This window comes from Pseudopipra pipra, chromosome 8 (genome assembly GCF_036250125.1).
Source record: "Pseudopipra pipra isolate bDixPip1 chromosome 8, bDixPip1.hap1, whole genome shotgun sequence".
Lineage (NCBI taxonomy): Eukaryota > Metazoa > Chordata > Aves > Passeriformes > Pipridae > Pseudopipra > Pseudopipra pipra.
The window spans coordinates 10,592,596-10,618,531 of record NC_087556.1 but is presented as its reverse complement, the minus strand read 5'-3'; the positions used below and the strand labels follow the sequence as shown (position 1 = coordinate 10,618,531).

At 36.7% G+C, this 25,936-nt stretch overlaps 1 protein-coding gene across 4 annotated transcripts in view; it reads left to right on the top strand.

Moving 5' to 3' along the window:
* Positions 1-25,936, top strand: part of NRG3 (neuregulin 3) — a 376,165-nt gene that overhangs the window by 116,206 nt on the left and 234,023 nt on the right. The gene's annotated exons all lie outside the window — the stretch shown is intronic.

The window sequence follows — 25,936 nt, the reverse complement described above, 5'->3', positions numbered from 1 at the left end:
TTGTAATTTAGTTTGCTGAATTTAACTGTATTAAGGGTTCTGTAATTATGAAATTCTTCATGATGATTTATGAGCTTTATACACTTCAATTTTGTAAGGGAAACTTGCGAGTAAATTTAAACATATGAAGGGAAATCTTAATTGGGAGCTGCCTCTGTCCATTACCCACTTTGTTTTGATTCCCATCCTTACTTCTGGGAATTTTTTCCCTCTTCCAATCCTTTATCTTAGTAACCTATTTTGTTTTGTAGTTGATTATCATATATTTATTTTCCACTCTTAAAAGGATGTAGCTTATATCACAGTATCAAAGTATATAACAGTAACACAGTAGTTCACTTCCAAATCAGATTTTATACTGCTTCAGAATAATTTTTGGTGTGATTGTTGATGCAGGCAAGTCCAACAACTATCCTGTAAAAGTCATGTGTTTAATTAGAATAAACCTTTCTTGTATGGTAACACTATATTATATTACTTTTATAGTAACATTATATATATATTATATACCTATTGGTTTCTTCCCTTTAAATGTGTTCTATAATATGTTTCAGATTTGAATTAGGCTTGGATTTTGCTGTTTTTCCCCTTAAAAATGTGTTAAATCATTGGCTGTCTCAATATCCCCAGGTATCGGGATATTGCTGGACTAGCTCCTAATTTTGAAACATAAATGTAATATTGGATCTCAAAATGCCTTAGTATGTAGGATATACACAAGGTGCTGCCTTTTGTGTGCTTTGTACACCAAAGTAACCTTAGGCCTATGTTTTTGTGGGATTATAAGCACTTCATTTTGTAACTAAAGAACTGGAACTCACACAATGGGACCACAAGGATGAGATCTCCAAATGGACTAAGATTTTTTTCAAAATTTTTTTAAATGCTTTACCTATTAATACTACTGCATTGTTTTCCCTACACACTAACTCCACTACTGCCCTGTTGCTTATTCGACTGCACATCTTAAGTTCTCTTTCTTTGCATATGCTTGAACTTAAAATTTTCTATATGTGTACTGCAGTGACTGCAATTTGGAAGCTCTTAAACTTAGGGGGACGATGATGAAATCATTCTTTACATATACCAATAATTTCAGGGAAAATTTAAGGGTGTTATTTTGGTTTTTAAAGGCTATGCTAGTAATAAAAGACTTAGGATTTATATTTAGTTTACTGTCATGTTTACACAAACTTTAGGAGAAAAGCCTAACTGCGTGTTTTGTTGCTGTATAGTTTCAGCATTTAAATTGATATTTACAGAAAAAAAAACATGGTGAGGGGACTAGAGCAGTTCTTGATTTGCATAGACTGGTATTTGAAATATTAATTCTGTTTCCCAGACTAAAAATGTTTCACATGTCACTCTGACAGCTGATAAATGCCATTTCAATGGCAACATTTTTTTTGGTCTTGTTTTCATTTGGGCTGAAACAGTTTGTTATGTTTGTCTTATTCATTGCAAGGAGAAATTATAACCAATAAGGCCTGAGCTAAACAGATTGCTCTGCACAACCAAGGAATAAAAAGAAAAATATACATTCTGTGGCACATGGGCAAAAATGCAAGGATTTGTTTTTTAACCACAGTGAATCTATAGTAATGGAGACTGCTGCCCTAGGATGTAAGGGGCTACATAAATAGTGGAAAATTTACAGAGACTTTTTGCAAGTTGCAGAAGTTCTGGAAGTGTCAGTTAAGATAAACGTAAGACTGTTTTAAAAGTCTAAAATATGCGACTTTCTGTCCCTGTTGAAATAATTTTTCAGTAAACAAAGAACATAACCACATCAAGAACATCCCAACTTCAAAAAAGTGCGGGTTAATGGTTTCAGTGCTGTCTTATTTTCTCTAATTACTGTCATTTCCGTATTGATCAGAGAGGATTAATTATTTACTGCTGCAGAAATGTACTAAGTAATTCTTCAGATTAAGTATTTATATGGATTCTGACACGCGTTCTGTTGCTTAATATCATATATTTAATGTTAATTAATATGTCTTGTATACATGAAATGTATAGAAAGAGTGGCATGTGGTGTTCTGATCAAATATGTAATAAAAGTTGGTAACTTGGAATGGTCACTTAGGAAGTGTGAGTTCACTGGAACTTCCTTTGCCAAGGTCAGAGTAGTTTGAGTACATCAGAAAACTTTTTATATGTTTTGATAACGCAGTTCCAGTGACCTGAAACATGGATATCTGTCCCAGAAATGTAGTTTTAATCAATTAGTAGTGTGGTTGTTCATATTGATTACAATCCAGGGGAAGCATCTGAGCCTAACCATATCCCTTCTGCCTTGCAAGGGAGAGAAGCAATATACAATCCCTTTCCAGATATTTCAGGAAATAATACTAAATTTGGTACCTTCAGCATCTGTACCAAACAAGAGTATGTCAGGAAGTCCCCTCCCTTGGAAGTAGTATTAAATCCTTGCATGCAATTCTTGCACACAGCCCAACAATCCAGCAGTGTGTTCGCTGACTGTGAGTTACCTGTCATTGAACTTTGTGTAAAAAACTCATAATTATGAATCAAGTTACCCACTGAAGCGTTTCAGGTCATCAGAGAAGCTTTGGAGTTAAAACTGAGAATTTTGTATGCAGCAAAGAACTAGAGAATTCTTATTTTAGGGGTAGTGTTCCTAGTGAAGAGCAGTACTTACGAGGAGTATTTACTTACCTTTAATCATAGAATACCAGATTGGAAGGGATCTGAATGTTGGGTACTTATGGTCATTTCTAAAAGTTTAGGCACTCAGTGATGAATGGAGCCCTGTATGCTGCTTCAGTTTACATTGTTGGGATTTGCTGGAAGACAAGCAGAAGATGGGGGATTAGTTAAGAAGGTGGTATAACTTCAAAAGGCTCAGCAACAGATATTTTAGCTGCTGTCATGGATTTCAGAATAGTAACTGGATTTTCTTGGTTGACAGTGAGAGCAGCTGTCCCTGCTTCCCACTTCTTGTTGAGGAAGAAGTAGTTCTAAATGTGCATGTGTGTGTAGAGGGCAGGGGCAGTACTTCTTAAAATTGTTGTTGCTTTACTGTCTTGGAGGTTACTCCTGTAGTGTAGCTCCAGTTACAGTTGAGAAGATTAGAAACTAACAACAAAATACAACCCTGTAAACTCTCCATCAGCAATAAATGTCTGTGTGTAATAATTAAAACTAAAGATTAGCTACTGAAAGGTAGGAATATCACTTCCTTTTTAAATACAGACTCACTTTGTTCATTTTTCCTTTAAATTACTTCAGTTACAGGGTGACTATCTGCCATCTCTGTCTCAGAGTTACTTCACTGATATTCTCCAGATGCTTTGTTCTTATTATATGATACCTTTCACTGAAAGTTAAGTGGAGAAAGGGAAACCCATTCCAGGGAGCTCACTTAGTCTGTAGACTCCAAACAGACTCAGCAAGTCATTGGCATCATACAGGGTACCTACTGGGGCAGAGCTACAAGAGCACTTGTAGGAAATGCATGATAATAAATATTCTCTGAAATATCTCCAGTTATACTACTGAGTAATAAATCATTGTTACTTTAAGTAGACTGTATGCAGTTTTTTATAAAATAGGTTTTCTTACTGCAGGCAAACATTTTTAAGTGTTCAAATGAGATATGCCTATGCATTATAAAACTGGAAGAAATAAATACATTAGAAAAAAATAAGGGGAGTAACTATTAAATATAGAGAAAAAGTACAATTTTAATGTTTGCTGAACATATTAAAAACAAGTGTAGTGTTGCAGTAGAGAATGAAATGAGATCCAGCCTGTTCACTTTGTAATGGTAAAAAGACAACCCCAAAACTTTATGTATGAAATGTCTGTCAACTTGAAGTTAATTTTTTAAATTAAAATTTTTTATTATACCTATGTATAGACTGATGTGGCAGGAGACCAAAATGATGAAGAAATAACACTTTGAGACATTATTTAGACAGACATGTTAGGGAGTATTTGTCTCTGGAGTTGGGCTCTCCAGAAGTCCTGGTTGCAGCTGAACAGAGCCAGCAGGTAAATCATTCCAGGTTTGTTGAAGTCACTGTGCTGTGTATGACATATTAGCCAAAATTCCTCATCAAGCCACGTGTGATGCTTTCTGGTGTTCAAGAACACATGGATTCATCCTGCTACACACTGTGATGTTACAAAATTAATTCAGAAAGAGCAGCACAGTGTGTCATATTTTCAGTGCATCTGAGGGCAGCATCAGTTTCCCGTGGAAGCAAAAATGAAGAGTTTTCCTCCTATTTTTAATTCTTATGTCAGCGTTACCTTGGATGAAAAGCAAATGAAATGGTGCTTTTTGGCCTCACTGCAACTTCAAAGGTGAAGATTTTTCTGGGTTTGGGTGAGTTCTTTCAAGGTAAACACATTACAGTTCAAAGAATACCTACCAGTCTTTGCAAGGAATGCTGTCAGATTGCAACTTTCTCAAGCTGTTCATTGCACTCTGCTCACTGCTTATCTCCTTTTTTTATTTGTTTGGCTTCCATGAAAATTTATTTGTTTACTCCATAAAGAGTACAAAAGTAATAGCATCTATTCACTACATAGGATAAAAGGAAATATATAGGCAAATACTGATGCTTGCCAACATCTGAAAAAAATCATTTTAGAAGTATTTACAAACATGGTTAGACTTGAATTTTTTTCACTTGTGAGATGGAAGAAATAATTTGCCAGTGGATTTTCTAATCGCTAAAAATAATTAAGACCTCAGTTGAAGAGAGTAGATTGGAAAATGAATGAAAGTATCCTATTTGTTGTCAAAATGGATATATTTTAAAGTATTTCTAGATTTTTATTGTGTTTTGTTCTGGAAAGTAAACTAAATAGTCACTTAAATTTTGAAAGTAATTTTTCTCTTTTTTTTTTTTTTTTAAATTCAGTTAAACTAGCAACAGTATTACTGTGAGGCAGCCGTGCGCCAAACATTTTAGAGCCTATTTTAGATGCTCTACCTGGAGAATATTGCTCTGATGAGGTAAGGGAACAAACTTCCTCCAAACTATTGGGAGGGGATTAAAAATCCCAACAGAACACCAAAAAAAAAAAAATAATTTAAAGAAACGCTTTAGACATGCTTTCTTAATGAAGTTGAAGGTTTTGATTACACACATTTATTGTTAAAGAAAAATAGACTGTTTTTACTATTCTTATGGTTATTTTATATGCCATTGTTTCAATAATAATGTAACAATCAAGAGAACATCTAGTTTGATGAAGGTGTCAATGGCTCCTCCTTGAGGAATCTATTCCAGTAGCCTACCCTAACCATTAGAATGTTTTTTTCTCCTAATGTCTAGCTGTAATATAAGCCTGCTAAATCTTGGAAATCTTTCTATATTTATGAAAAATCATGCAACCTAGTCATTAAATTGGACTGTCAGAGATTGTATTCCCAAAGTGTCTGGAATTGTCTGGATTCTTCTCTATCATATTTATCCTGCTCTCTGTATCTTTTGGAATTACTTTTGTCAATGTTTTAATTGGGACCTAGACTGGCCAGTGGAGTGGGCCAGCAGAAATCTTATGAAGTTCAGTGAGGAGAAATCCCAAGTGTGCCATGGACAGTGGGAGATGTGCAGAGCAGGAGAACAAATATGGTGGTCAGAAATTTTAACAGGAAGGTTATGATGGAATATAAGGAAAATATCTTGGGAAGTGACTAAGCATTGGAACAGGTGTGTTGTGGATGTGTGTGATAGGTGTGTTGTGGATTCTCTGACTGAGTGTGTTTGAGGTATATTCAAACAAATCCATGAGCAACCTGTTTTAGTTCAAAGTTGCCCCTGTTTAAGCAGGAGGTCAGACCTCCCAAGAGCATTTTCAACCCTGATGATTCACAGTCTGGGATTCAGAGTCGCTATTGCATTCTCCCAGCATTATCTGCAGCTCTGTTTTGGCTAGAAAGCTATCAGTTTCTTATTGCAGATTACATATATGTGCAATGTAACTCTGACTACTTTTATAAATTAAAACATCAGATTCCTTTCCTACCTCCGGGTTATGTGGAGCTGAGTCAAAGGAACTAATTTGACGAGTGGTTTTTTTCACCCCTGTCATTATGTTGCTGTAAATGCTAATGAGCATTTTCATCTGACCTTTCTCATAAGCCTCCTGCTGTTGCATCCTTTTTCACTGTTCTGGCAAAGTGCTGGGAAATGAGCACAGTAACTGGAGAGGCAATAACTGCTACCTCAGGGTAGTTCTCTGCAGGGTTTAGAAAGTCAGAGGCAAGCTCTGCTTCACTACTTGAGTGAAGATCTGTGTGCAACAGAAGAATTGCACTGGTGTTAGAATGACCTGTGTTACTGAGCAAACAACTACTGTGTTTTGCACTGGCTGATGATTGTGGGTTTTTCTTTCTGCCTCTTCAGCTGTTTGGCTGTGTTCCCAAACAAGCAGAGCTGAGTAGTGGTGTTGGTGTGCATGGATCACTGAGGCAAGGCCTTTGTAACAGATAACAAGAAGTGGTCTGCTAACCAGCTCTCAGCAGGAAAGGACATTGCTTGCAAATTTGTCTCCTTCCACGTTTAAAGCCTTGAGGGAAAGCAAAGGAGATGCTGAGTAAAGAGGCAGAGGTCCTGTCCAGGAGAGGGGGGCTGTAAAGCACGTAGACCAGTGTTTTGCAAACAGGCAGATATTTACAAAGATCAAATATATTTTGAGTAGCACAGTGAAGGAGTAAAATCTGGGACAGACTGACTTAAAACTAAGTCATAAATACTAATCAAAAGAGTAGTTGATTTCACAAGGGGTAAAACTCTGGGAAATAAATTAATCATTCCTTTTAAAATAGGTTTGGAATTCCTTTAACCACCCTTCTATCTTGTCTTCTTCATAAGCAACCAGTTAATTATTGCCAAATAGATATCCATTCACTGAAGTCTTTTTGAGTGGATAGTACAGTCTGTATCTTTTTTTTTTTTTTTTTTGCATAACTCTTCAGCAATTTCGTTGTTCGTTTATTTTGGGTTTTAATGGTACACATTGGGAAGCGATACCTCTTTCCTTATAAATTTGGTTTTGTAAAGATTTAAGGCTTTTCTAAGACAAAAGTAAGAGAGACCAGCTTTTCCTTACTGATTGTAACTTCTTTTCTATCTGATATATGTATGACTGGAGTTGAGTTACAAGAGATCTGAACAGTGAATCTTGAATCCTAATGAATTTATACGACTAATGCGATGTCTTAGTTATACTTCATGCTGCATTTATTTATGGGCTTATATATTTATTTGGATATCAAGAAGACTTCATATGAATGTTTAAAGTCAAGTCAGTGAGACTACTCGTGCATATATATTTTTAAGAGGTATAGAATTAAGACAGCACCTGTTCTATGCTCTTAAAGGGGCATTTAAGGCTACAGATTATGTCTGGACTTCACAGGACTTCTCACTTCAACTTGCCTAATTTAATTCATATCAGATATTAAACATTTTGCCTGAGTCTTTTTTTGACCAAGATTTTGATACTAGAAAACTTTAAAGTCTACTGTGTGTAGTGAAAGTAACCTCTAAATTCATCTACCTAATAACAGAGGCCTGGTCCAGGGTTTTCAAAAGGAACCTATTAGCTTCTAAGAAAAAAATTTCTTTTGAATAGTGGAAATAAACTTTAGGTATCCTGAGTGCTTTACAAAACCTACCATTTGGGTTTTGGCTGAGTTGGAAATGTTGACATAATGTGAATTGTCATGTGTTTCAAAGAATGTTATCTTGGTTGGTGCCTAGGAGTAGATTGTTTCTGTATCCTCTTTTTAAGTGTTGCTTTCATAGGAAGAGTGATAGTTTATCTGAATTGCTCAAATATGAAACTAAGTACAAAAATTGTTCTAAAATATGAACTTGGAAAAATCCAAGCAAGACAACAACTAAAAAACGTATATAAGTGATTTTGATGCATAGCATTTTGTTAGGATGTTATGCTGAACTAGTAATCATATACCTGCAGACATACCCTTCTATTATGGACTGATGCAATTGTCTCACATTTCATTAAATGTTGGATGGTATCAGTATATTGCTTTTACTTCATGAGGAGTAATTTAATTTCTGGAACAATGAGTTTTTAAAATATTCTGCATAAAAATTCTTGTGTTATGAATGTAAGAAGCCATAGTTGTTATTGAAGAATGTGAAGTTGAAAGATCTCCATTATCTAGTTGTTTCACAAAAATAAGGGCAAGCCCTACTATTTTCTTGTCATTTAAACTCTGCTTAGAATAAAATGTATTGTGTCAAGTCATTCAAATGACTTGTCATTAATTTGCCATTAAAGCCAACAACTCGTTTGAATCATGGGAGCAGTCTTGCAGAATATCTATTATGAAGAACGGGAAAGGTTGGGAAGCTTTGAAGTGTATTTCAATGGCCAATTTTTTTTTTTTTTACAGTGTTGTGGGTGTTTTCCCCTTGTTGTTTCTAGCCAAGCATAAAGAACATAATGAATGGATATCACGCTGAGATGTGGGATCTTAACGCCACTATTTCAATGGCTGTGTGCTGGGCTGGGTGTCATGTGAGATAACTGCAGTTCTCACTGTGATTTGCTCTGCAGTCTTGAATAAATTACAAACCTTGCACAGTTCCCTGCTCTTTTTAATTTTATTTTTTTTTAGATTAAAGCTCTTGAGGAGGAGGGAAATAAGGTTGTAAGCTAAAACGCTTAGGTTTTAGCTAATTGTAGGTATGTAGTGTAAACAGCTTGCATCTAAAAACGCTGATTGAAATCAGTCCTGCTATCTTCTCACAGCAGATGAGAGCAGTAATGAATTCAACTAGTTTGCATATACAGCTTGCTCTTAAGCACAGCGGCTCATCACGTGCTGCAGTAACCTGAGAACTGAGTAAATATTTTCACACTTAGTTGACCAGAGCTTCGTGCTTCTGAGAGCATAAATTGCCAGCAGAACATGTACTAATTAGTTTAGAACTCACTGCAGTCACTGCGGTGTGAGCGTGCGGAGCCAGAGGCACCGTCTGTAGGTTGGACTCAGCCCCTGTAACAGTTTAATCTGTTCCACAGTCTTCCCTCGAGTCTTCAAACCTGTGAATGGTCTGCAGTGGAGACTGCTGCACATGTCCCCGAGGTGGCGTATCTTGGATGCTAAATCCATAGGCAGCGAAGTGAAGAAGAGATGCCAGTATCAAAGCACTAAATGCAATCAAAATATGAATACTAATATAACTTAATGGTATTTTTGTCGTTCAGAAACTTCTCTGAATATCGGTCACATGAAGGCAGAATGCTAGATCAGGACTACCCAATTTTAGGAATGCTGATACGGGTTTTTCTTCATCCCTTTTCTGCACAACCAGTATTAACACACTGAAAAGACAGTCCTGTTCTCCAGATCCAGAGACCTTTTAGGGTTAAGACTTCTGTGTTGAAGGTATGTCAGTGAAAGTTAGGACATGGCCCAACACAAGTGACACTTTTAGGAGCTCTGCCTTTGGACAGGGAATAAATATTCAGCTCGTCCTCATGTAACTGCCGTGGAATAATTCAGTAAAACAATTTAAGAGGTACTTGCAGCAGCTCAGTAAATCAGACTGCACAAGAGCAAACTGATTAGATGAATCACTGACTCTACAGATGCACTGGAATAGAATGTCATGTGACTTTATTTTTAAAATGAGGGCATTTAAATGTGCAAACCTAAGTTGCTAAATAATAACCTCTGGTTCAGATGTGCAGTGCATCAGCTTTCTCTGTGTGAATGTTTTTCAGACAGTGGCTAATTCTCAAAGTACTTGTTTCCTTGACTTGAATGGACACTCCAGGGACTCGTGCTGTGAAGAGGCTAACATCCTTTAATCCAGGCCAGCAGAGGATGCAGTAACACCTGCCTGCTGTTACTGACGTGCTGGGTATCTCTCTGCCACCATAGGCAGTCTGTACTGTAAAAACCTGTCCAAATGAGATGGACACTTAATCCCAAGTGGCAAAGATAGTCCTAATTTTAGGTATGTGAAATGAACTGTACTGTTCATGCAGGTAACCTAATCTGTAGGTGTGATACTTTAATAAAGATTGGACTGTAAGGTTTCCCAGACTAGATGAATAAAGTTAATTGCTTTATGTAACTAACTGTCATTTCTAGATGCCTTGAATTAAACACATACTACTGAATCAGCAATTTAAATCAAGACTAGACTGATGTACAGCAATCTTTGAAAGCTCAACAGTGAGGGTACTCTGTTAGAGCTTCTGATCTCTATGATATGCATAATGTGAAAATAGATAACTGAGAGATAGGAAAAAAAGGAAACCAGGGCTTCTGCATTGTCTGGAGAAGATAGCATGCCAGCTGGTTAAGAGGAGAAGCAAGAACATGTTCTTTTTTTTGGTTTAGTGAAAAGAATTTAAGAGTTTTAGGTTTTCTTGGGTTTTTTTTCCACCCATCTCTTTTATTATCATGTACCCTTGTTGCATATCTTCTGATTAAATTTGTTTTTTCTTGGGCTAGCGAGTGGGATTTACTGGCTGGGATGGTTGCTTTGCTTTGCTTTTAAATGAATGACACAGCGCTTCTTATCCAGGGATTTGGCAGAGCTGTTTTGCAACTGTGTAAACTGGGACCTCAATAGATGCCATAACAAGTCAGCACACCTTCAAGCATGTCCAAAGGAAAACAGGAATAGATTTCATCTCAGGTGCATAAAAACTACTGTGACAGAGGTCAGAAAAAATAAGATGATGTTCCTGTTGCAGATGGTAACTAATAAGGCTGTCTGATGTGCAGCAAGATTCTGGGCTGTGTGATTGACCCCTTGGGTCGCTGTGCAAGTGTGTGTTCTGCTTTGTTTGCTTGGCTTATTGCTGATTTTTAAGTAAATATTTGGCAGAGTACCTGTAGTAATTAGCGATGGACTGTGCTCAGAATTTATCTTTCATTGTTTTCAATAAAAAAATATTTACTGCTTCATCAACCCAGTTTTATTTCACCCAGGTGAAAATGTATGAACAACAATCCACTTCACAAATCCAAACCAGATGGGTGTAAGACACTGTGCATTTCAATATGTGGTAATTTAGATGTTCTGCCTGGAAAAATTACTTTATTGAAACCAATCAGAGGAACAAAATAATATTTGCACAGACAACATCGTGTGCTTTTTAAAAGACATAAATGAAAATGATTGCTAGAGAGCGTTCTTGGAAATAAATGTGTCATTTGTTTTAAGATTTACAGTCCACCACCATTACAGACAGTTATTTCAAGAGCATGCTTCTTGAAAAAGAAGTTTCTTAAAATACTGGTTTATATTATTTTTATTTTGATTTTGTATAGACGGGAAGAAAGGAAATTGATACAGGTCTTGTAGTAGAAAAACTTTGCCTTACAAAATATTACAAAGTACATCATCTTGAATATATTAAATGAGCATAGATAGGCTTCAAGTATTTTAAATAAACTATTATTTCATAGTAATTTCCTTACAGTAGGCTGTGCTCTAGTTATTATTTCAGCGAGTTGCTTTGCCAGATGCTTCCAAGTTGAATGCTTGGAAAACCTTTTGTTGTACAAATATCATAATGTGTTTTTTGGACATAACAGGACATGGGGTATGAATATACATGTTTACATATATACAGAGTGTCTGCTGTTTTTGTATTTTAAATGGAGTTTGTCATTACATTAAATTCAAATTAAAAAAAATACTTGAAGACATCTTGGATTTATAATTTGATATTCTCTGGTATCTTTTTGGCCTCCTGTTGCCCTCATGTGCTGCACAGCTAAGCCAGGTCAACTATTGTGAAGAAGTAATGGGAAATAGCATCATATGTGATCAGAAGTGTTATGCCTGCTTTCTTCAAAAGGTGCCTGATAGGATATCTCTTCAGGATATTTTCTCCTTGATATATTTAATTTAAATTTCATATTGAATACGCAGTTCTTTGAAGGTTTTCTAGACTTTTCAGCACAAAGCCTTGAGCAACCCAATCTAAATTCAGTGTTTGACTGAACTTTGAGAGGGATGCTGAACTAGCTAACCTCCCAAGGTCCCTTCCAACTTTAATTCTGTGACTTTGTTTTTTGTGATTAAAATGGGAAATAGCTGATTAATTACTTTTGCATTTTAAAAGCTTCTAATTACACCTAAGTCTGGTGTTTAGGGGGCACATTCTCATTTATAAAAGCTTTGGTGAAAATGAAAATTAATGAGACAGTGGATCTGGAATGGTTCAGGTATACTTGGTTTATTTCCTGTGCTATAAACAGTCTGTGTCACATGCAGTGGATAATTGTGTTTCTCTGTGGCTCACTTGTATTTCTGTTGAAGGTTAATAATGGTATTTTTCTCTTTATTTTGATGTAGATTACAGTTTTTCAGGACAAAATTTGTCTCTATATATAATTTTCTCAAAGAAAGGGGAAAAAAAAGGCCGAACAACTACTTTTTGTTGTGGTTTCATATTAATTGTGCTGGGGGTTGCCAGAAGCCACTGTCACTGCTGTGACCACTGCTGGAGTGGTCCAGATGGGAGTTTGGCTGAACCTCCTGTTCAAAGGTGATCCCATTTGAGCAAAGAGGGCAGTTTTGAAAAGCTGTTCTTTCTAAATAGGTTGCACTTTCTTCTGCCCCCCCGGCCCCTGAACTGTGGGCTACTTTGTGGGGATTTTTTTTATGTGCCTCTGGGATGGCAGAAGTTTAGTTTTGTGTTTGTAGAGATAGAATTCTCTGTAAGAGATGTATTCGAAGATCAAATTCTATCTACCATTTTGAAGGTTCTCCACAGAACTCGGGTGAAAATGAAGATGGAGAAGGCAGGAAAACTGTGGTACTTATGTTCATATCTTTCTAAATGGACTGGGGCTGAATAGAGGGATATTTGGTTTTGTATTCTTTCCACCCCCTTTGTAGTCCTGTAGTGTATCAGTAAATGAGGCCAAGGAGCTGTCATGATACAGAGATTTATTCAAGGTGCTTTTCCCCCCACTGAATATCTAACTAAACTTTCATCTAGTGGAATAAAATTTTCCGTAGTGCTAACCTAGAGAAATTTTGCCTTCTCTAGTTAAATTGAAACAAGTCGAGAATGTTAACTGCTATCAACAGTGTTTTATAAACATTGCTTGGATATAGTTTAGATCATAGCAAATAAACCCAGAGAATATTCTGTCTGTGACAAATATTGGATCTTAAAACGTTTCATATCATTAAAGAGATTTAAGATCAGTAACTAATGTGCTCAGGCCTTTAACATACTATGTTTATTGCTGGGATTGCAAATAATGAAGTAGCTCTTTGCTGTTTTTTCTAGTACCTCTATCAAAGTGAACTTGTAGCTCTTGAAATACCAATGTCCCCAGAGGTACCCAAAGCTCCACGGGGAGGGTGGTGCTATATATTAGAGTTTTAAAATACTAGCTGAAGCACAGAATAATTTTTCAGTCTTTTTCATGTTGTTGCCTCTCCCTGGATAAAACTGAAATGAGATGTTAAAGTTGTTTACCAGCAATCCACCCCATAAATCTGATACGTTCATAAACAAGCAAGCCAGAGTGCATGTATGTGTTCATGTGCATGTATGTATGTGCATGACTGAATTTTGATTAAAAACCAGGTGAATTATAAGATTACCAAATTAATGACTTCAGTCTATCAAGCACAAATCCTGCACGTGACTGTCAAAAGTTATTACTGATGGCACCTGCCTGGTTCCATAAACAATCAGACATAGATAGGAGCACCCACCAATCTAAATTTTCTCACTGCTGCAGCCAACCAATATATATTAACAATTCTGGCCTCTCTTCTAGTGAAACTAAACAGTGTTTGTGTGTGTATAGATTCTTGTATGCCACAGTTATATGAGTGTAAAGCAATGAAGGATATCTGCAAAATTAGACACCTCCAATTCAGAAAGGGATTGGGAAGTGCATGTGTGTCTGTCAACAAGCCCAGACGAAAGCAGTATGGAAACAGTGCAATTAAAAACTGAGTAGAGGGGGGAGATAAGTGCTTTTGTGTGTTTGCACCATTAATAAGGATGGTGGTATGGGTTTTTGTTATTGGTTTTGGTGTTTGTTTTTTGTTTGTTTTTTTTTTTTTTTTTAATTCATTGGTACGTCATAATTATGAACATGGTAAGCTTAGATGTTTGCACTGACTGCATATGCAATTCTTCAGTCATAAAGAGTGGAAAGCTGCCTTAGTAGTCCTCTACAGTTCGTGACCCTCTTCTCAGTGTATTTTTCTCTTAAAACTTGGGAGAAAAATTTCCTAGGGGAAAATCTTAATTTCCTGCATTTTGTGAAGTACTCTGCATAGCTCTGATGCTAGACAAATAATATGAAATATAGCTCACAGCAGTATGGAGAATATTAACATCTACAATGTGAGACTAACCGTTCTTGGTTTTAGGGCAGATTCTGTCCTGATTTGAGCTATACTCTGATTTTTTGGATAGCTCAGAATGGTAAACTCTCAACCCCTGACAGTTCTCCCTATGTAAAATGTGTCCCAGATATGAAAACTAAAAAAATTGCGGATCTTCAGATTTCTTCTGGCGTTTCAAGGAATGTTCAAAGTACACAGCCTTTGAAATAATGCCTGAATCTGAATTGCTTCCTGATGTGCTCCCAGTGTATTCATCTGTGTAGTTCTGTGAAGAGATGGGAGAGTCCCACACCCTGTACATTGTGCCTCCGGTGCTGAAGAGGGAGGGAAGGGAATAGTGAAGAGGTGGTTGCTGGAGTTGTAAGCTGTGTGGGGGTGGATGGGAGGGTGGGTCTTCACTTCTTAATTACAATTCATTAAAAATTAAGCATCACCCTGAGAGAGAAGGAGATATGAAGCATATGAGTCCTTCCTGACTACTAAAGTAGGGCAGCAAAAACTTGCATACAAAAGCAAATCTTGGTAGGAGTGAAGTTCAGTTTGTTTCAAGATGTCATGAACATGGCTGCAGCTGTTAGAACGCTGAATTTCAGCTGGAGTTTTATAAATGGGCAATCTTTCAGCCATTTGCCTGGTTGGTTGCTGTCCTCGGAAATCTCACCTGTTTTTGATGGTACTGTGATGAAATGTGAGCCTGGGAAAATCACCAGAAGTCCTTACATTGCATTGCTGCATGTGGAAGGGATGCTGCAGATTCTGAACTGAGGTGTGATGTATGAATTGAGGTTTCTCAGACCCGTGGCCTCATGATGCATGTGCAGTTGTGTTGGCATGCAAAAATACAGCATCAGTGATCTATTTATTTTCTGAAACAATCATTACCAGCCCTAATTGGCTGTGTTATGATAATGATGGATACAAAGATTTTTGAAATGTTTCTTGGCACATCCCAAATAGTAGCACTATTCAGATATTAATCTGAGTAGCCCCAGATCTGTGGGCTTTTCTGATACCAGCTGAGACTTTATCCAGCCACAGAGGGTGTCTGAAAATCCTGATTTTCTTCCATACTTTGTTTCGGTGATTCTTGAATTTTTCATTTCTAAAAGTCAGTTCAAGTGTGATCTAGATCTTTGTACCCAGAAACCACTTTCTGATTTGAACTTTGATATAGCAGTAAAATGTGCAGAGATTTTCAGTAGTATCCATATCTCATGTGTACTCACAGATAAGTGTGCCACCCTTATGATTAAGTGTATGGCAGGGTGTACTGCTCCCTTTGTTTGATGCTGAATTCCTGCAGCTTATCTGCATTGACAAGATGTGCAGAACTGATGTGCTCTGTGTCTTGCTTTGCTATCAAGTTGCCACCCCAGACAAACTCTACATGCAGTGCGTGTGCAAGTGGGAAGTTGGGTAATAAAGACTCAAGATGTTCACTCTGTCTTTGAAGTCCTTGTCATCTAGTGGGAAGAGAATTAGCTAGCAGAAACTATCATCTTGCATGTTTGACATTACTGAGGCAGTAGCATAAGAAAATACATAAATCTTCTGAATAACCATGAAGCATACTCAACTGGAGAAAATAGCAAGAAAATAGAGTAGCTGGCAAATGGAGAGATACAAGCTGCCAAAAGGGATGTGAAACATTAATTCCACCATCTCAGAACTGATTTTTTTTTAAAATTGTATTTATTTTTAGAGGCACCAGATGCCAGCCTTATTGCTCATGCAAACTAGATGGTCTGAAAATTGTTCTAGCTTGTTCTAGCTTACTCCAGCTTCCAGTGCCCCACAGAGGCTGTTGCAGCAAAAATGAGATCAGCTTGGAAGAAAGAAATTCTGACTCTCTCCTGCTTCTAGACATGGATATGTCTCTGTTCTATACATGCCAGTGACTGTTCAAGGGGACTGGCATGAGATCTGTTTAAACAACTTCTGCACTAACGAAGAGTTTCCCTATGCAAAAGATGGCTAATTCAGCCCAATGCTCTATTGAAGCCAAAGATTTTCACTTGCCTACGTGTTAGAGAACTTCTGAGGGTGTACTTTCCCCTACCCTCAAGTTTTCCATGCTTTTGCACAGGTTTTAATTAGGTCCAAACCATCACACATTTTCTGCTGCTTCTGAGAGCATTCAGTCTAAATTTACTGTTGGCAAAAAGAAAGTGAAAAATGAGGCGATGCAAAAATAACTCCTTCAAAAAAGGAAAAAAAAAATCAATAAAATCCCAGATTTAAAATGAACTGCCTTGTAATATCACTCTGAAAGGGTACTTCTAAACCAGGCTTAGGTGTTTGGTTAGACAATGGGGACTTTTCCTCTTTTTAACAAGTAATGTTGGTAACCTTGTTTTAATATAGGTCTAATTGGAGAGAAAGCAGTGGTACACTTATACCCTAGTTTAAAGCAGTGTAAGCGGACTCGTAAACCTATATTTGTGTATAGATTGAAATGGATAAAATATGTAAATAGATACTGATGTATATTTATATAGGTTGGTTATATAGGTAGGATATATAGGTATGTATCCTAACTGTATACCTGCTATTTACAGACATAATGTACTCCACTGTTTATTGGGTTATACTCCTTTAGCCTTGAGTTCATCCAGGTTACATCTCTGCTATGTAAAAGGTAGGCTTACATAGAGGTATTAGGTTGGGTTTTGTAATTCCAATGTTTTTTCCCAAAGGGACCTGCTAACTGTTCGTGTGAGCATGTTTGGTTTTGGACATCCTGAATTTCCAGCATTTTTGTTTGTTAGTTGTCTTTGTCACTTTCCTTCCCCTGCCTCGTATTTTATATTCCTTTTAATACCTGATACCCTTTGTCATATATATATATATATATATATATATTTGGAGAAATTATGCTTTAGCACCTGATTGATTTATTTCATTTAGTCTCTCATTCCACATCCTTTCCTGGTATCCTTGGTCAGAACTTGCACAGATAAAACAATCTTTTCTCTGAGAAGATTTACATAGGAGAACAGTAGGGCCGATAGTTTGCAAAGGAAACCATCTTCATGTTTTCTGGGGAATGGCTAAGAAGCAAATGCATCTTGATTAGGGCAAACACTTGTGTCTTGTCTCTCCCAGTTAAGCACTAAACTTGAACCTGTATGAGCTAGGTGAAATATTGCTGTAAAGAACCACTGTTTGAATCCACTTTCCCCATAATTTAAAACCTTAAGTATTTTGGTATATATGTACATATGTGTGCGACCTGGGCAACATTACATCAGAATAATTTAAAAACCACCATGATTGGAGAACAAAGTCAAAAGTTAACCATTCACTGGAAGAGGGGGGAGCAAAATACTGCAATGAGTAACTATTTCTGCCTGGACTTCTTCCCACAAACATGAAATGGGATGTTGTTAGAAGAATTGATTAGTGGTAGCGTTCATCTCCTGTGAACTTATGACAATGATTACTGAAGCATTTTGAAACCAGCTTATTTATCAGCTGATTTATTTTTTTTCTTGGCCTTTTCCACTCTTCCAAGAGTAGCACTTGTGCTCTCCAGAGGGGATATTACTAGGATTTTTGCTGCCGCCGCCAAAGATCTTCTGGCACAAAATTCCTGTCTGAGTCAGCTTTGTAACATGACAAATTCAGAGACAGCTGCAGCAATGATACATTAGCTGCCTATTGGGCAGCTTCTGAGTAGACAATAAATCTCCTACTAGTTATAAAATACCATTAAAAATAACCTAACACAATAATGGTTGTGAAATATTGTGCTTATTTTTCGGGTTAGCAGGTTGAAAGATGGTAAGTGGTATAAGTTGGAACAGTTACTCAGGTGTGACTACAAATGTCGTATATATAAGCTTTAAAGAATTAGAAGCCTCCAAAAAAGGATAATGCAGTTTTTCTGTTACCTTTTCTTACCCAGTTGTTAATCGCTCAGGTTGTATTCTCATATTTCAGTGGTCACATCTGCTGCTTCTGTATGTGTTTTTCTCCAATCCAGTGGCACTAGAATGGTGTATATGGTGCATTTTCCGATTGAGAGATGTTATAATGGAATTAGGCTGCCATTGGAGATGCTCAATGTTGCATTTCCAGAGCTGGACTTCTGTTGCTGTTTCGTAGTTCTGTTAGGATTATTAATGCTGCAGTTTGTAAGTTAAACTACTAGTTTAATTGGCTTTTTCCTTACTGTACTAATATCTTCAGTCAACCAGAGCCTGCAGTCCTACTTTTTATGTCTAATTATGTTCCATTTCTGTGCCCCAGCCTACATTTAATTTGCACAGAAGTGGAAATGAAGTTGTCAGTGACATCTCGCAATGACTCTCCTCCCCCTTACTTTAGCTATATCAGATGCCAACACTGCTGATTTGTTGAACCTCAAGCTGTTTTGTTTAGCAGTGCAAAGCTGACTGCTTTGCGACCATCAGACTGGTACAGTGAGACACAAAGTGCTTGTGATATTGTCCAAATTTCTCATTGGGAAAGGTAGGAGATATTTCAGTTTCAATTATATACTGAATTAATCTGAGTAATAAAACAAGGACGCAACTTCAGTATGGGAAATTTCATGTTCTGTGCTAGCTAATGCTGATGATAACCTGGGTTAACATGGATTTGATTCAGGAGTGCAGGAAAACTAACGAATACTTTTGTTTTCTATTTCATGTGAGTTTCTTGCAAAGACAGTTTCATTGAAAGATGACTGCTACAATTGTGCTTAGTCTGTATTATCTAAACCAATTAATTGCAGAGTGGAGAGAACTGAAGGATGAGACTGCATCTTAATGCTTCTTGGAGCAAGAAGAGAAGCTGCTACAGATGTTTCGTTCTTTTCCTAGTGTGAAATAGGAGAAAATTATGAATATCATAAAAATATTGCAACGGCACAAATTTGTTGATGCTATTTTAACATCGACTTTACCCTTTTTGACATGCAAGTAGTGGTGGCTTTGTTCTGTCGTGCTGTTTTCATTGTAGCTTAAAGTGTGAACGAAGATTGAGATTTGTGTAGTGTTGGAATTTATGCTGCTGGAAGCCCACCCTGCAGACCTCATGTTTTCTGAGGAGGGGAAAACTGACCATGTAATTTATTTTTCCCTCCATTACACTGCTTATTCAGGTGCACAAAATTGGAGGGGTGTTGAGTTACTTTGGTATTTTTTTCGTAAGCTTTAATTTAAAAAAATATATACTATTTTTCCTTAGAAATTAAAAAGGGGGGGTAGGCAAAGCATAAGACCTACTGAATTTGTTTAGTAATGAATGAGTAGAAAATTAACCTGAATGTTTTTGAGAACTTTAAAATTCTAGTTAGTCTTAGTTCTCAGGGACATTTTTAGTTCAAGGTCTTCAGTGGAGTTTTAAATAATTGCTGGAATGTTTTTAATCACAGCTTTCACAACTATTTTGTTGAAGGGTACACTGTAAAGGTTGACTCAGTTATGTAAAACCGAAAAATCATAACCCATACCAAAACAAGCGGATTACACCGAAAAAGTGAGAGTATATTTATTGCATAGCACTATGCTTGCCTGCAGTAATACTTCAGTTGCTCAAAACTGATTAAGGATGAAAAATACGATGCCCAGAAATATTTATAACTCCCAAATGCCCTGGCAGGTAGAATTGCTGGTGAAATGCAATGCTACCAAGCAGCTCCTGGTCCCATTGTCTTATACCACGAGTGCCTGGAAGTGAAATAGCTCCTGATAATCAGAGCTCTGTGGCAGTCGGTGCTGATTTTGCCTGGACGTTTGTCTGCAATATGTAATACAGCTCTGTGCATGCAACGAGGAAGGAATGATTAGAAAAGGAGTAGATGGTAGGGTGTTAGATTTTTTTTATAAGCCACTGAATAAATGCAGACATTCAGATTTGAGTGCTCTGTGTGCTTCTGGTGCTGTGGTCTCAGAAGGACTTAGTGGGACTTAAAATCGACGTGGTGACAATGATAACTTATTCATTTACTAGTTTGTCACTGTTGAAAGATTGATTTATATGTCCTCTCTTGATGATTGTAGCAGGATATAGCCACTGTAGAGATTACTAAATATGGTTGGCAAGTAAGTTCCATTTCCTTTTGGTAGCTAACTCTCATGTTAATTAGGTTTCTGATACTTTATAATCTTCCCAGCAGCATTATATAAAAGAGCTGTGTGCATGTTTCTCTTGCCTGCCAGTCAGCCATGCTCTAAGCTACCTGCACTGTAGGAAGAAAATATAAATTAACTTTTAATATAACATTAAAATTAATGAATTAAATGCACTGCAAAGGGAAATGCAGATTTTAAGTATTAACTACATCTCATGAAACTTAATTATCAAACATTGAGTCAATAACATATGAGACCTATGATACTTCACTTGGGGTGGCTAGTTTATAAAACTAGAACTGTAGAACACAGTGGATGTAGTTCACAGCAAGCAAGACTGTATGTATGTTGGGTTATTGCACTAAGGCTGTCTATGTGTTAATAATAAGCAGCCAAGCCAAGACGTTTTAAGTGTTTTAAAGTCATTTTGTACCAACATAATAGTTTCTGTTGCAGAGAATTTAGAAGAAAAATCTGTCTCAGTTATTAAACAATGACTTAGATTTGTATCACAGATGTTGAACTCATGAGTTGTTTTAAATTGAAGACTAGAGGGGGATGCAACTAAATGTGATTTGAATGTGAATCAAAGGCCAAGGTTTCATGAAATAGAAAAAGATAATGTTTATATTACTATGTGAAATATTGCAGAATATTTGTATAGATGTGATATTAGATATACCTTTGACATCTCTAGTCAAACTTAGCCCTATCTTGGATTTTGTTGACGGAAGTCAACAAAATTTTAGTAGCCCACATGAGAACCTCATTACCTGGCTCTTTCTTACCACAGTTCACTGACTCTTTGCTGTGTTGGAACAATGTGGATTTAAATTAAAAAGCTATATGTGATTTACCTAATTACTTGCATTAGAAAATGCTGGCTAATGAAGCTGAGCAGGTTGTTGTGTGCTGGTAGTAAGGTCAAGGGGATTTGCAGCATGTGAACTTCTTACAATTGCATGTCAGAAACAGATGGAAAAGTGTTCTCACCTGAGAAAGAGAACAAGAAAAATCTTGTAAGGTAATCCATACAGGAGAACGGAGCTGTACAGGATGAGGGAGCTGTAACAAAGGTACTTTACCTTCTCATGCCTGTGTCCTTTCTGTTCTGGAAGACTGAATTAAAAGAATCAAAGTAAGGAAATGAAATTAAGAAAAAAAAATATGTTGTTGAATATATGGGTTTTTTAATGAAAGAAAATGTTGAGAGTAAGGTTGATGTTTCATAGTCTGACTTTGCATGTCCACATAACAAGGATGTCAAAATTATAAATGCGGTAGTGAATAAATTTTAGATTACATGCCTTGGAAATATGCACAAGCTTAGAGTTAAAATTGCATTTCTTACTTCCTTTGTTTCTATTCAATGCATTGCTTGACCTATTTCAGCTCCTTGGAGAAAGAGCATCACACTGACAATCAACCAACCTACTCATAGCTTTTTAATAATTAGTATTTTTACATGAAACTGTTTAGTGTTTCCCCATAAAACTAGTATAATTATTTTATTTGATTAGGTATCTGTCTTTTAGCCTACAGTAATTTAACAGTGACTGTAAGAAATGATTTATTAAATGTTGAAAACACAGTGCTGGACGATTTCTGTACAACTTTAAGAAAGTGGTAAATCATCCAGAAGAACTATAAACCACAGAACATAGATGAGCCCAGGTAACCTCAGTCTTGTCAGCACTCAGTGACCAGTTTCCCTGCCCTGTGTAGCCATAGGCCTGGGTTTTCCCTGTGCTACTGCTTCCTATAAAAATCTATGAAATCACACAATACTCTGTTTCCAGAACTTTCCTATATCATAGTGTGTATAAAGATATGCAGATAAAGATTTTTTACAGATCTGTTGATTGAAAAAGTGTTGATGTTCAGTGACAACACTTGCCAGGTACCATTAGTGATGAGGCTTTCATTATCAATTTTAGCATTTCTTTCTTTAGCAGTAGCTGGGGAAGCTAAAACCCCTCTATGTACTAAACAGCAATATTTATCTTCAAGATATAGGGTATCTATCATTACTCTTCTCTGATCCTTGCATCTAAACTCCCACCTCCACATGGTGCTTCACAGGCAGAAGGAGAAAGAAGACAGCTGTGATCTAAGAAAGAAAAAGATTAGGAGAACTGTGAATTGATTTTATTTTTTTTTTTACTACATGCAAAAAAATTGTAACACCACTTTTATACTTATGTTGTAGCAATATTGAATTATTTAGGTCATTGCACTTCTTGTGTTTTCTTATATTCCTTCTTGATTTGATTCATTAGATTTTGGTGACGTGGATTCTTTTTTATTTCAGAGCACTGGTGATTGCAGACATCACAGATATATGCTATACTTGCTTTCTTCTAGCATCTTTTAATCTATCAGAATTGTTCTGGTTTTGGGTGTGTGTCCTGTCCCTGTTCTCCTCCCCCCTCAAAAAAAAAAAAAATTTGGTAGCACCTCTGCAACTCTTCTTTTAATTAGTTTACTATTTTGTTTTTGTGCTGAAAAGTCATTTCATTTAACAGCATTTCAGTTTCTCCATCTATTGGAGACGATTTTCTAGAGCTATTTTCACATCCTCAGAAGGCTGCCCCTTTTGGTGCAATAGTGCCATCCAATCTTGAGGGCTTTTGGTGTCTCCAGAGATGTCAGCATGCTGAGATGGGAGTGCTGGGGGTCAGACGAGAGAGAAACCTTGATGTGGGTGATGGATCCACTTCTGGCACAATCGTGAGGATGCTGCTTTTTCACTGAATTCCGCCATTAATTTCTTTTAGATCAATTAATAAGTCCTACTGAAGCCCAACTGAATACATGTCTGATTGGCAAAAGCACTCTGCACCTAGAGTGCCCATCAGAACTGTCACCACTCAGTTTTCAATGTAACTCTTCACTTTGAATGCGAAAACCTTTTAGAGTTTTAGTCACTGCTGTTTCTTTGGCTCCTAGGTATTGAACTTGTGAAAGACCCTGGCCTTTTGTGCCCCACGAGGTTCTCTCCTGAGTCATCTCCCATTTGTTCAGCTTTCACTGGTTTCAGTTGGAGCTGCACAGGAGAATGCAGCCTCTGATGTGCAATTCGGATGAATTTCAGTGCTGTTCAGGGTTCAGTATTTGAGTTCTGACAGATAGGATCAGATAATACCTTTCAAAGTGATGCCAGCATTATTTCCTTTCCTCCTTTTGAGTTTCGCTTGTGAGATACCATTAGGTGGGCACATTTTCGTACATTGTTTTTGCTTGGTTTGATTTTTTTGAAGTCATGAAAGCAAAGGTATACTTTTATATGTAAGAATTTTGCAGCCAGCAAGAAGTTCTCTAATAGCACATGATATTTTGCTAATAATGCACTAGTAACTTGAAAATCCTTTAATGTGTTTTTCAAGATAGGTATTAATACTTGTTCATTCAAACTGTGAAAGCGCTTAGAAAATATGAACAACATTTGTTTCTGGAAAAAGGTCACACTTAAAGAATTAATTTAGGAGTTGCTGACAAGGGAGCATGTGCTGTTTTTTGGAGAGATGACTTTTTAATTTCTTCTTCTGGAGCTTGAACTGTTGTTTCTATGCAGTTGTGAATGTGATTCTGCATCCCAGTGATGTGGGGAGGAAAGCAGTCTGTGTAAGGGTGTGCTTGTTTGTACTGACAGAGAAATGTTTCATAGCAATGGGCTGGTTGGGTTAATACCACATGAGCTTTCTTATATAATCCTCTAAATTAAATACAAAGGAAAACCATTTGTGCCATCTCTCAATGATGATAATTTCAGCTACCTCCACAATCTGACTGGGAAGACAACTAGTGTAAATGATGCTGTTTTATTGCATCTGCTGCTTTATCAGTTTGCTGCTAAATTATACTGATTTGTTCATTTGAATCTGAGGGATAATAGAAAAGCTCCAACAAGTCCCATATCTATAGCACAATTTTGCTTTATATCACAATGCAATCAAAGCCTTTAAAGTGCTATTGGATTAAATAAAATTTTCTCTGGCATAAAATGGCTGAGGGGCAGCTTCTTGAATAATCTGTATTCAGAACTCTATTGCTAGTTTATACAAAACTGTAAATACAATAAAATTTTTCATATTTTTTATTAAGCTTTTGGTTTTAATCATAGATAAATGCATGCAAAAATTCAAGTAAGTTTAGAAAGAGAAGCCTGTTACTATTTTAAAACCCTGAAGTTTTATTTTTTTTAGTTCTCATAATTTATTACTAGAATTTTTAAATTTAATTATTCCAGCACTCTTCCATGGCTAGGGCCATCTGCTGTTCAATTAGCACAGACAAAGCAAGTTCTCTGCTTTGCCATTAAAAATATCTATGTCTGGAATGTTCACTTAACAAATATCAACAACTTAAGAAAAAGTTTCTATTAGCTAAGACTGATTCATAACAAAAACTTGCAAGTAAACTTTTAAGTTTTCCCCTCCTTCTCCCTTAACGAATATCATGCTGGGACTCGTTATCTTCTCCCCCTACCCTCCTTTTGTTTACTTCTAAGAGGACAGAAATAAACATTTTAGGTTTTATGTTTTTCAGGGTTCACTGTAGTGTGAGTAAATATGCAATATATAAACTATTCTGTGTGGAAGTTTTGTTTTTTTACAAGACCCTTTCTAGTAAGGCTACCACATAATTCTGAAATATCAGGAGAGGAGCAGCAAGTGACTATTAAGAACTTCAGGGAACCCTGGTTATACTGAGTCATCATAAATATTTTGCCACTGTCTTCATTGAACATAAAACTTAGCTCCCTGTGTGCTATTAACTGACCTTTACTGTTGCCTTTATAGAATGCAGTAGTGATAAAAGAATACATTATAAAAAATGTTGAGGTTTTTTGAGAAGGTATTTTTTTTGGTGACTGCATTTGCATTGTCAGAGGAAGTTGAGTTGTTTGTAACTTGCTCACTTATTTGCAGTGCATTTAAAAATGGGATCGGGGTTTTAAAATAAGCATCTCGCTTTTTTGATGCCTCAGTAAGCAGTGGTTCTCTGAGAAATGATGCATTATAAACGGATAAAAAGATAAAGGAAAAGCGAGTTTGCGTGTTGATATTGAGTCTGTAAAGCTGGTAATACCCAATGCTAGTCAAAATATGCAGTATTTTTAAAAAGTCTTTGAGTGTTCGAGCTCTGGCATTAAACTAAACACGGTATCTTCATATTTCTCTGTGGCAATGCAGCAAGTATTTACCATGGTGGTGTTAATAAATGAATGTTCCTATGTAGTTACAAAATTTGGATGCCTGTTCAGTAGTGACTTCAGAAAAGTTAAGCGTAGTCTTTTTGTCTCTTGACCTCCTGGGTCATTTTTCCTCACTTTTCCCGCAGCAGATAACGCTGTCTGTTTGGAAAAAATGTTTCCAGTGAGGGCCATGTAGTGTAGGTATCATTTAAAGGTGTTTTGTTTGAGATGTAACCAGAAAAATCTGTTTGTAAAGTCAGAATGCTGTGGGACAGATGTGATGGATGGGA